Source organism: Apium graveolens, chromosome 8, assembly GCF_009905375.1.
Source record: "Apium graveolens cultivar Ventura chromosome 8, ASM990537v1, whole genome shotgun sequence".
NCBI classification, from domain to species: domain Eukaryota; kingdom Viridiplantae; phylum Streptophyta; class Magnoliopsida; order Apiales; family Apiaceae; genus Apium; species Apium graveolens.
Window position 1 is genome coordinate 108,648,884 of NC_133654.1, and position 12,424 is coordinate 108,661,307.

The window sequence follows — 12,424 nt, forward strand, 5'->3', positions numbered from 1 at the left end:
TAATTAATAATCAGGGCTTTTGGGCCTTTTTTATTCCACCAGGCCTGATCTGGTCCATCAGGCTTAACCTTTCTGGTCTGAATATCATATATCTTTTTATTGGGCCTAGCAGCCCACAGCTTGTACAATTAATGCAGTATTTAATTATACAATCATAATTTATTTATCCCTATCATTTGCCCCCCAACTTTTGGGAAACATTGAATAGGTTTCGCAGAAGTTAAGTCCATTTGTTCCCTTACAGGGTTTCGTTTTTCCGTAAAGTGTGGAGCGACCTACACGTTTACAACGAATTTTTCCTTTTATTTAGGAATTATTTTGATTTCCAGGAATTTTTCCCTTATTTCCGGGATTTTTCCCTAATTTCTGGAATTTTCCCTAATTTTTCTGGGATTTTTCCTTATTTTTCTGGGATTTATCCTTAATTTCTGGATTTTTCCCTTAATTTTTGGGATTTATCCTTAATTTCTGGATTTTTCCCTTAATTTCTGGATTTTTCCCTTAATTTCTGGGATTTATCCTTAATTTCCTGGGATTTATCCTTAATTTTTGGATTTTTTCCCTAATTTCTGGGATTTTTCCCTAATTTTCTGGGATTTATCCTTAATTTCTGGATTTTTTCCCTAATTTCTGGGATTTTTCCCTAATTTTCTGGGATTTATCCTTAATTTCTGGATTTTTCCCTAATTTCTGGGATTTATCCTAATTTTCTGGATTTTTCCCTTAATTTCTGGGATTTATCCTAATTTTTCTGGATTTTTCCCTTAATTTCTGGATTTTTTCCCTAATTTCTGGGATTTATCCTAATTTTCTGGGATTTATCCTTAATTTCTGGATTTTTTCCCTAATTTCTGGGATTTTTCCCTAATTTTCTGGGATTTATCCTTAATTTCTGGATTTTTTCCCTAATTTCTGGGATTTATCCTAATTTTCTGGATTTTTCCCTTAATTTATGGGATTTATCCTAATTTTTCTGGATTTTTCCCTTAATTTCTGGATTTTTTCCCTAATTTTTGGGATTTATCCTAATTTTCTGGATTTTTCCCTTAATTTCTGGGATTTATCCTAATTTTTCTGGATTTTTCCCTAATTTCTGGATTTTTCCCTCCCTTTTTTTTTCTTTTCTCTTTTGTTTTTTTGTTTTTTTTTTTTTATGCAGATTTCGACCAGGAATCCATTCGGCCAGGATCCTGGTCGAATTAACCCCCATATTGCCCTGGTCGACTGAATTTCGAGCAGGAATGTTTCGATCAGGAATCCTGGTCGATTTTCGGCCAGGATTTTCACCCCTTCCTTTTTTTTTTTTTTTTTATACAATTTTCGATCAGAAATTTTTCGACCAGGATTTTTGTCCCTTTCGGTCAGGAGTCCTGCTTTTTGACCGAATTAGCTATCATTTGATGCCTTGGTCGAAGGATTTTCGGGCAGGATCCATTCGACCAGGATCTTGCCTTGCTTTCTGGTCGAAGGTTCTTCTGTTTTATTCATTCTCGATCAGAATTCTGACCATTTCGGTCAGGAACTAATATTTTGACCGATTTAAGTACCATTTTGTGCCTTGATCGAAGCAATTTCGACCTCCTGTATTTCGACCAGGATTTCCCCATGATTCCTGGTCGAATTGGGTCATATTCCTGATCTTTTTATCCATTTCTCCCTGGACTTTATTTTTGGGCCACCTTCACTTAGCTGGGCCTTCATTCTTTTGGCCCATTATGACTGGATTTTGGGTTATGGGCTGTTAACCTTAAATATCTGGGCCCTTTTCTGGGCTTTTTAAACACTTGGGCCCTTAGCTGGGCTTTATTTTTTCAAGGTTTTTTTTTTTTAATTGGGCCTCATTTCTAAGCCCAAATTCCAAACTCTTCTAATATCTTTCTGGATTCTTCCAAAATCTTGAAAAAACTCAAGTTTTTCTTTTGATTTTTTACTAGAATTCTCTTGAATTTTCCAGGAACTTCCAGAACCTTCCAACTTTTGGGCCCAAATGGGCTTTTTAAGGCCCATTATCCATTTATTTCTCCTATATATAGGTGGGATGAGAGTGTGATTCTTCACACCTCTTATTTCATTTCTCTTCATCTCAAACTTTCTAATCTTCTCCTCTCTCAAATCCACTCCTTTTTCCTCCCAAGTCTTTTCCAGTCTTTACTAGATGGCTGACAAGAGTTCCGAGAGGGCGGCCAAGATAGCCTCGGCTTCAAAACGAGGTAAGGATATCGAGATCCGCTCTTCATATATGTCTTTAATTGATATGATTAATACTAGGGGGGATGAATATCCTTCCACTGCACATCTCGACTCCTTTAATCACTGTAATACTTGGCATAACATAGATTTCAATAAACTAAATGCTCGTTATAACGTCCCTCCCCCCTTTAGACTAGTTCCAGTCTCTGGTGGTGACCGTACTTGCCACTGGAGGCCCGATACTCTCTTCATCTACACCGACGCCCTTAATGCTGGGCTTAGGTTCCCTTTCCATCCTTTTATCCCTCATCTTTTGGCTGACTTACAAATCAACCCGTGTCAGCTTCCTCCAAACGCCTGGAGGAATATTCTATGTTTTATGGTTTGTTGTCTTAGGGAGGGCTTTCCTCTTTCTGTAGCCGTTTTTAGGAAAGTCTTTCAATGTTACAATAGTTCTTCCAATATTTGTGGCTGGGTTTACGTCAAACAAAGGCCCAAAAGCAAACATATCTTTAATAGCGCCTCTATTCCTGATAATAATCCAAATTGGAGGAATAGTTTCGTTGGGTTACGTTGGGAGAATGGCGACTGGGGCACGCTCTTTCGATCTTCCTTCGGGAAGGTCAGTGATGGTAGCCTCAAATCCATTCACTTAACTCCTGAAGAAACTATCATTTACAATGGGCTCACTCAGGATGATGGCACCACCACCAGCTGGACTCTTTTAGAAGAGTTTTCCCTGATTCATGTGGGACTATCCTCTGTTTCTCAACAGGGTATTTCTCTTCCCTTCTCAATTTTTCTTTATTTCACGCATTATTAACATCACTTATTTTGTCTTTTGCTTTGTTTCAGCTGCTAAGGAGATTAACGAGGACAATGTCCCCTTGGTCGAGGAAACAGCTAGGATGAAGAAAGCTCGGTTAGCAGGCCTAGACACCCAAGGAAAGGCGACAGAGCCTATCTTCTTGAGAAAGCACAAGGAGCCTATGGGGGAGGCTTCAACTGAAGGAGCTGAGGGCCATAATGCTCCTATCACTGCTGCTGCCCCTGCTGCTGCTGCTACAGGCGCCTTTCAGCCTCTCTGGGGATTCCGCCGAGGGGATACCGTGGTTGGTTCCACGAAGCATGCTTGGGATTGGTCCTACCATAGCGTGACTCCAAAGGACTTTACTGATGTGGTGGCCACCCCTGACCTTGAGAGGATTAAGCTCATGGGAGCCCAATCTCTGGCTTCGGTATGCCTTCTCTTTTTCAAACTTATTTCTCGTTCTTGTAGCACTTTCTTGCCTTATACTTTGTTAATTGTTTTATTTCAGTCTAACGCCTACTTTCAAGGCGCTGTGAGGCAAGCCGAATCATGGAAGCGGGCTTCTGATAAGGCCGATAATGCCCTCAGGAGGCAGCAGAAGAAGTATGCTACCCTGGAGAAGAAGCTCAAGCGCAAGGAGGAAGAACTCGGAGAGTCTAACGCCGAGCTGGTGGTACTTCGGGCGGATAAGGATAAGGCTATAGACAACTATCTGGACTCGGAGGAGTTTGCCCAATCTATGAGGATTAGGGATGATTCAGTCTTCCCCGAGTTTTTTAGGACTGGTTGGGACACGGCCCTTGGGACCGTGAACGAGGCTTGTCCTGATATTAACCCGGCGGACTACATCTGCCCTGATGACGAGGCTTTGCTACAGAGGTTTCGTACCCGAGTAGTTGTCTCGGACCATGTTCCTCAGGATCCACTTCTTCCTCCTCCCGAGTCTTCTTCCAGACCTGCTGAGGATGACAGCTCTTCCTCCTCCGAGACGACGGAGACATCTAGCGAGAGCGGAGAAGACGATGATATGGACGCCGAGGGCACCTCAGCTCCTTAGAGCTTTTTCAGCCTTGCATGGCTTGTCTTATTGTATTGACTTAATTGTATTCAAAACTTATTACCCTTTGGGGCTTATATTTTATATGTTGCTTTTCTTGCCTCTTTCTGTTTAATATGCATTTGAGCCTTAAACATCCTTGGATTGAAGTAATTTCAAACTCTTTAATATGAAGTCTGGTTTTTCAAAACCTTACATAGCATGGGTTCGACCCTAATCAATAATAACTAGACAATGTAAATTCTACTGGAATATAAAATCCTACGCAAGCAAAGCTTCCAGGTGCTTTTAAACCTACTTGTCATAATGACAAGTGAGAATCGTACTTCGCCTATCTTACACGTAGTAAACCTTCAGGTTTTATGCGTGCCAGGTCCTCGGGACTTCAAAACCATCCATAGTCTCGAGCTTGTAGGTTCCTCTACCTTGAACGCTCTTGACTCTGTACGGCCCTTCCCAATTTGGGGCAAGCTTCCCTTTTTGTCCAACACCAGATGCTTCTATCTTCCTCAAGACTAGATCGCCTTGTTTAAAAAACCTTTCTTTAACCCTTAGGTTGTAGTAGAATGAAGCTTTTTTCTGATATTCTACTATCTTTGCATGTGCCTTATCTCGCACTTCATCGATCAAATCCAGGGCTAACCTCTGACCTTCCCCATTTTCCTCTGCGTTGAAAGCCTGAATCCTTGGAGAGGAATGTGATATCTCCACGGGAACTACTGCTTCTGCCCCATATGCCAACAAGAAGGGAGTTGCTCCCGTCGTGACTCTACAGGTAGTCCTATAGGCCCATAATATGGGAAGTATCTCGTCCACCCAATTATTTCTTGACTTCTCGATCCTCTTCTTTAATCCATCCAGGATTATCCGATTTGCTACCTCCGCTTGCCCATTGGCTTGCGGGTGAGCCATAGAGGTGAATCGTAACTCAATTTCATTTTCTTCACAATACTTCTTGAATTCCTCATTGTTGAATTGCGTTCCATTGTCAGTGACGAGGATACGGGGAATTCCATATCGGCACATAATGTTTTCCCACAGGAATTGTGCAACCTGCTTAGTTGTGATTTTGGCCAAAGGTTTGGCTTCGATCCACTTGGTGAAATAATCAATGGCTACAATCAGAAATTTCCTTTGTGCCGTGGCCATAGGAAAAGGCCCTAGAATATCCATCCCCCACATGGCAAAGGGAATAGGTGAGTTGATACAGGTCAGCATCTCGGGGGGTTGTCTGGCGACTGGTGCATGCTTCTGACAACGATCACACTTCTTTACATATTCTTTGGCATCAGCCATCATTTCTGGCCAATAGAAGCCTAAACGAGTTATCTTATGAGCCAAGGCCCTGCCCCCCAAGTGTTGCCCACAAATACCTCCATGCACTTCCTCAAGAGCTAAGCGTGCCTCATCGGGCCTGAGACACCTCAAGTAAGGAACCACGAAAGATCTTTTATATAGAATCCCATCTATCAAAGAGTACCTTAGTGCTCGAACAGTTAACTTCCGTGCCTCAATTGTATCGCTTGGCAACCAACCGGTCTGAATGTGAGCCTTGATGGGATCAATCCATGACGTCCCCAAGCCTACGGGAGCCACAAGCTTAACATCTATGCTTCGTGTCTTCAAAACACGGAAGTACACACTTCCTGAACTTTCTTCAATCTCGGATGAAGCAAACTTTGATAGCGCATCTGCTTTAGCATTTTCTTCCCTTGGAATGTGTTCAACATGGCATTCATTAAATTGGGTCATCACAGCCCTTACTAGGCGAACATACTTTGCCATCGTATCATCCCTTGCTTCAAATTCTCCCTTTACCTGGGATATGATCAACTTCGAGTCTCCACGGACCTTTAAGTTTTTGACTCTAAGTGTCCCAGCTAGACCAAGGCCAGCAATCAGGGCTTCATACTCTGCCTCATTGTTTGTGGTTGGGAAGTCTAGCTTCATGGCATACTCAATTAAGAATCCATCAGGGCTTTGCAAAACCAACCCTGCTCCACTGGAATTTGTTTTTGATGCTCCATCAAAATAGAGAACCCAATATTCTTTCTCCTTGTCCCCATTGTCGACTCCCTTGTCTTGAGGTGTGGTATCTTCCTGCCCCCCGACTTCTTGGTTGGGTATGGTACATTCCACCACGAAGTCAGCTAGTGCCTGGGCTTTTATGGCCATACGTGGCTTATACTTGAGATCGAACTCTCCCAATTCTATTGCCCACTTAATCAGTCTCCCACTTGCCTTGGGACTGTGAATGATATTTCTCAGTGGCTGATTTGTTAGCACTTCAATTTGGTGAGCTTGAAAATAAGGACGCAGCTTTCTTGAAGCCATTATCAAGGCTAAAGCGAATTTCTCAATGGCTGAATAATTCAACTCAGCACCATGCAAAATTTTGCTGACATAGTATACGGGTTTCTGGACTTTTAGTTCCTCCTTAACCAACACCGCGCTCAAGGCGCTTTCTGAAACAGCCAAGTACAAGAATAAAACTTCACCCAGAACTGGCTTGGCCAACAACGAGGCCTGGCCCATATACTTCTTTAACTCTTCAAATGCCTTCTGATTTTCCTCACTCCATACAAAGTCTTTAATGTTCTTTAATGACTTGAAGAATGACAAGCACTTGTCTCCTGACTTGGAGATGAATCGTCCTAGCGCAGCAACCCTTCCTGTGAGTTTCTGAACATCCTTGACAGTTTTTGGGGGTTCCATGTCCAGGATTGCCTTTATTTTATCGGGGTTAGCCTCAATTCCCCTCTTTGAGACCATCAATCCCAAGAATTTTCCAGATCCTACTCCGAAAGCACACTTCGTGGGATTCAACATCATCTTGTGGTACCTCAGGACCTCAAAAGCTTCCCTCAAATGGGTTATATGATCAGTCTTTACTAGACTCTTGACTAGCATGTCATCAACATAGACTTCCATAGTCTTCCCAATAAGATCCTTAAAAATTTTATTCACCAACCTTTGATAGGTGGCTCCTGCATTCTTGAGACCAAACGCCATAACAAGATAACAATAAACGCCAAAGTCAGTGATAAATGATACCTTTGGAACGTCATCCTTATGCATTTTGATCTGGTTGTATCCGCTAAACCCATCCATGAAACTCAGCATCTCATGTCCAGCGGTGGCATCAATCAAAGTATCAATTCTAGGCAGCGGAAAACAGTCTTTGGGGCATGCATCATTCAGATCGGTGAAGTCTATACACATCCTCCACTTTCCATTAGCCTTCTTCACCATTACAGGGTTTGCTAACCACTCCGGAAATTGAATCTCCTCAATGAAACCAGCCTCTAAGAGCTTTTCCACTTCCTGCTTTATAGCCTCTTGTCTTTCCGGGGCAAAATTTCTTTTCTTTTGTTTCACTGTCTTCCGGCTTGGATCCACGTTTAACTTGTGGGTAATTAACTTCGGGTCTATGCCTGGCATATCAGCTGCTGACCATGCAAACACATCACTATTTTCTTGCAAAAATTTCACTAACTTCCCTCTAAGGGGCTCCTCTAATGTAGCTCCAATGAAAGTCATCCTCTCAGGATTCTTGGGATCTAAAGGAACCGAAACCAATTCTTCTGCTGGCCTTCCTCTATTCTCATCATTTTCTCGAACATCCATATCTTCAATAGGAAGAACCTGCCCCCCGACTCCATCTGCCCTCAAAGAGGCCACATAACAGCTTCTAGCCATTTTTTGATCTCCTCTCTCTTCTCCAATCCCGTTTCGGGTGGGAAACTTCATGACTGAATGGTAGGAAGAGGGGACTGCCTTGAAGGCATGTATCCCTGTTCTCCCCATGATAGCATTATAAGTTGAACTAGCCTTTACCACCACGAAATCCAGCATCTGAGTCGCTTGCCTTGGCTCCGTACCTATGGTGGTTGGCAATTTAATTATCCCTTCCACAGGACATTCTACTCCAGCAAATCCATATATCGGCATGTCGGTTGGTGTCAACTGGGAGTCGTTATACCCCATCCTTAGAAAGGTGTCGTGGAGCAAGATATCCACAGAAGCACCATTATCCACAAGGACCCTCTTAACTGGGCTATTTCCTATTATCGGCGTTATGACCAGCGGGTCGTCATGGGGAAACTTCACACCCTCTAGGTCGGAATCATCAAAAGCCAATGTTACTTCTGTCCTGGCCCTCTTCGGGGCTTCTCCAACAATATGCATAACCTCTCTAGTATATGCCTTTCTGGAATTTTTGGACAATCCCGCAGCACTTGGACCTCCAAAGATCGTGTTTATCACAGGCCCTCGAGGTCTCGGCCCTCCATAAATGGTGTTTATAACTGGTCCTCTAGGTTGGGGATTCCGCCCCTAATCATCTTGGTCCCTCCTACGATCTTCAAAGTTCTTCCTTCCATTATTATTTCTGTCTCCTCCATCTCCAGTATACTTGTTCAATCTTCCTTTTCGAATCAAAAACTCAATTTCTTCTTTCAACTGCCTACACTCATCGGTGTCATGGCCAACATCTTTGTGAAACCTGCAATACTTGCCCTTATCTAGCTTGGCGGGATCAGCCTTCAAGGGCTTAGGCCAGCGAATATCTCTATCTTTCTCAATCTCCATCAAAATCTGACTTCTGGGAGCATTCAGCTTAGCGTATTCAGTGAACTTTTGCCCAGGTCCTCCCTTCTTGGGGGTTGAATCAGGGTTTTGTTCGGTTCTAGGATATTTGTCCTTAGCGATATACTCCAAATCAGTTTTTCGTTTCTTGCCTCCAGTGGGCTCATTACTTACTACGGTCTTCCTCATACTTTCTTCAACCTTGATATACTTCCCTGCCCTCTCTTGGAGCTGCAACATGCTCTCAGGGGGTCGTTTGGCCAAAGACATCTTAAAAAACTCATCCCTAGTTCCTTGTTGCAGTGCTATCATGGCTACCTTATCATCAAGGTCTGGGACTTTTAAAGCCTCCTTTGTAAAACGATTCAGGTAATCTCTTAAGGATTCCTTAGCTCCCTGCACAAGACTCATAAGAGATGCTGAACTTTTCTCATGGACTCTTCCACTGATGAATTGCTTAATAAAAGCCTGACTTAATTCTCTGAATGATCCAATAGAATTTGGGGGTAGGCGACTGTACCATCTTTGAGCCATACCCGACAGGGTTTGAGGAAAGGCCCGACATTTTATAGCATCATTCACGGGTTGCAGCAGCAGTGCATTAGAGAATGTCCTAACATGATTAGCGGGGTCTCCCGTGCCATCATAGGCTTTGATAGTGGGAATCTTGAATTTCCTTGAGATATGGGCATTCATTATCTCTTCTGTGAAGGGTGGAGTTGGATCATCAGGATCTCCAAGGGGAAGGAGATTGCTTGGATCAGTTCTTGGGACAGCAGCCCTTCTTCTTACCGGACCATCCAGGTCTATGATAGGAGGAGGATTTCTCCCCCTAGGTGGTATGTGGGTTCTGGTGGCTTGGTGAGCCTCCAAGTCACGCCTCAGCCTTTGGATTTCAGCCTCATGAGCCCTGATCTTTTCCTGCACTTCTTGGGGATTCGCCCCTGGGGTGCTTTGGGGGCGTTGCCTTCCATCGGCCATTGGCTCTTTTCCAGGACGCCTCCTTCTCGGGGCCACTTCATCATCCGAAGATTCAGAGTCTCTCTCAGTGTATGGACCAGAAAATTCCCGATCCTCAGGGATAGGATCCAAACCTCGTATATAGGGGGGCGACCGCCCTCGTGCTTCACTTCGCCCAGCATATCCGCTTCCTCCAACCTCAGGGTGAAGGGGCATCCCATAAGGGGGGTTAGTAGTAACAACAGTTGAATATTCATACCCGACGGGTCGAGAATTCACAGGTATATGTACTTGTTGAACTTGAGGATTCGTACCTTGAATAGTCGGGGGAGTTGTCCCTTGTGGCTGAGGTTGAGTTGCCCCTGTCTGGGCTTCCCCCTGAGTAGATGCATAAGTTGAATGGGGAGGAACCTCCACGGTTGATGAAATCACCTGGGTTGTCCCTGATGGTGTTCCCTCCTCCAGAGTGCTGGTTGTTCTCCGTGTTCTCGCCATGGTTGTTGTTCCGTTTTTCCCACAGACGGCGCCAAATGTTATGGATTAAAACTACTATATATAATTGCTGTATTTAATACTAAGGAACGTGAGCTCCAAGGCTCGATTTGACTGCTCTTGTGTTTCGTGACTCAATCTGCCTTAACAAGATGCCTACGTACCTTGCTGATTGCCAAGGATCAAGTCAAAAAACGTAGTTCTTGGTCTGTGGGGTGAGACCCCTTATATAGATGTTGGTGGTCCTTGAATTGGACTTGGTATAGGAGACTTGGTGGACAAGCCTCTGAATTAGGATAGACTTAGGAGTCCTAGGAAGTAGGAAGCTGATTCCTTATCCTTTTAGGTCCCCTTGAGGCTAATCTCTAAGGATTTATATCCTTATCGGGACTCTTTTCAACATCTGATTTCTCCCTTATTAATTAATTACGAAATTAATTAATAATCAGGGCTTTTGGGCCTTTTTTATTCCACCAGGCCTGATCTGGTCCATCAGGCTTAACCTTTCTGGTCTGAATATCATATATCTTTTTATTGGGCCTAGCAGCCCACAGCTTGTACAATTAATGCAGTATTTAATTATACAATCATAATTTATTTATCCCTATCAAATATAGTCCACCCCAACGTGGCATATTGTTTAGTAATAGGACCGAAGTAACGTTTAAACAAAATTAGGTGGTATACATGTCACACATTGTGGCGTACCAGAAGCTTATGGTGTTTAGATGTTAGTGCATTAAATTTTAATATTTGTTAGAGGAATCAATAGATCTTAATAATTAATGCACCCTTATTTATGTGATGTTTTTATGCATGATTCTCAGGATAAAATGGGTTTTAATCCACTATTCACCATACTTAAAAATAACAAACTTACCGGACCTAATTATATTGAATGGAAACAAAATTTGGACATTGTGTTGACTGCTGAGGAGTACAAGTTTTGCACTTATGAACCCAAGCCTGAACAGCCTGCTGCTGATGCTCCTGAAGATGAGAAAGAGTATTATAAACGGTGGATTAAGGCTGATGAGATGTCGCGATATTACATTCTGCCAGCAATGTCGGGTGTTTTGCAACATCAACATCAGTCTATGGCCACTGCTTCAGATATGCTCTTTAATCTCAAGGAACTTTTTGGAGATCAGAATAGGGCTGCTAGGCAAGTAGCCATGAAGGCTTTAATGAACACTCAGATGGCTGAAGGCACACCTGTAAGGGATCATGTTCTCAAGATGATGTCGCATCTAAATGAGATAGAGATCCTTGGTGCTGAACTTGACGGGGAAACCCAGATTGACATTATCCTTATGAGCTTGTCCAAGAGTTTTGAGCAGTTCTGCTTAAATTACAACATGAACAAGAGGCAGTATAGTCTCGCGGAACTGCTGACAGAACTTCAGGCAGCTGAAGGATTATTTCGGCAGAGTGTTCAAGTGAATGTGGCTGAGAAAGGTTCTTCCTCTAAGCCGAAAGGTATTAAGAAGAAGAAAAAGGATCAGACACAGAAAGATGTGAAGGCAGTGGGAGTTCAGGGTGGTGTGAAAAAGCCTAAGGGAAAGTGCTTCAGATGCAAACAGTCAGGTCACTGGAAACAGGATTGTCCTCTTCCTAAGAAGACAAACAATACTGGTATGTCTCTTTCTCTAGTTACAGAAACATTTATAGCGGCTATATCTACGAGCACTTGGTGTGTAGATACAGGAGCCACTGATCATGTTTGTAATTCTATGCAGGGGTTCCAACTATCCAGAATGCTTAGAGATGGTGAGATATACGTGTTCATGGGAGATGCTACGAAAGTAGCAGTAGTTGCAGTAGGAGTTATTCATTTATCTTTTGGTTCTGATAGGATTTTGGTTTTGAACAATTGTCTTTATGTACCTTCTTTTAGAAGGAATTTAATTTCGGTTTCTAAACTTGCTTTGGATGGTTATAATGTTTGTTTGGATTGTAATGTTTCTATTATGATGAATAAACGAATTATATGTTCTGGTACATTGCAAGACAATTTGTATATAATTAATCCTAGTCAACCTGCACTGCAACTGCAATTTAGGGAATTGAACAACACATCTTCTAACTCTACTAAAAGAAAGGAACCTTCTAGTTTGAACTAAACATATCTTTGGCACTTGAGATTAGGTTATATTAACTTGAGGAGGATTCAAAGACTGGTAGTAGACGGGCCTTTAAGCTCATTGGCAGTGGAGCCATTTCCAGTTTGTGAATCCTGCTTGGAAGGTAAAATGACTAATAGGCCTTTCAAGGCAAAAGGGAATAGAGCCAAACAATTGTTAGAATTGGTTCACTCTGATTTATGT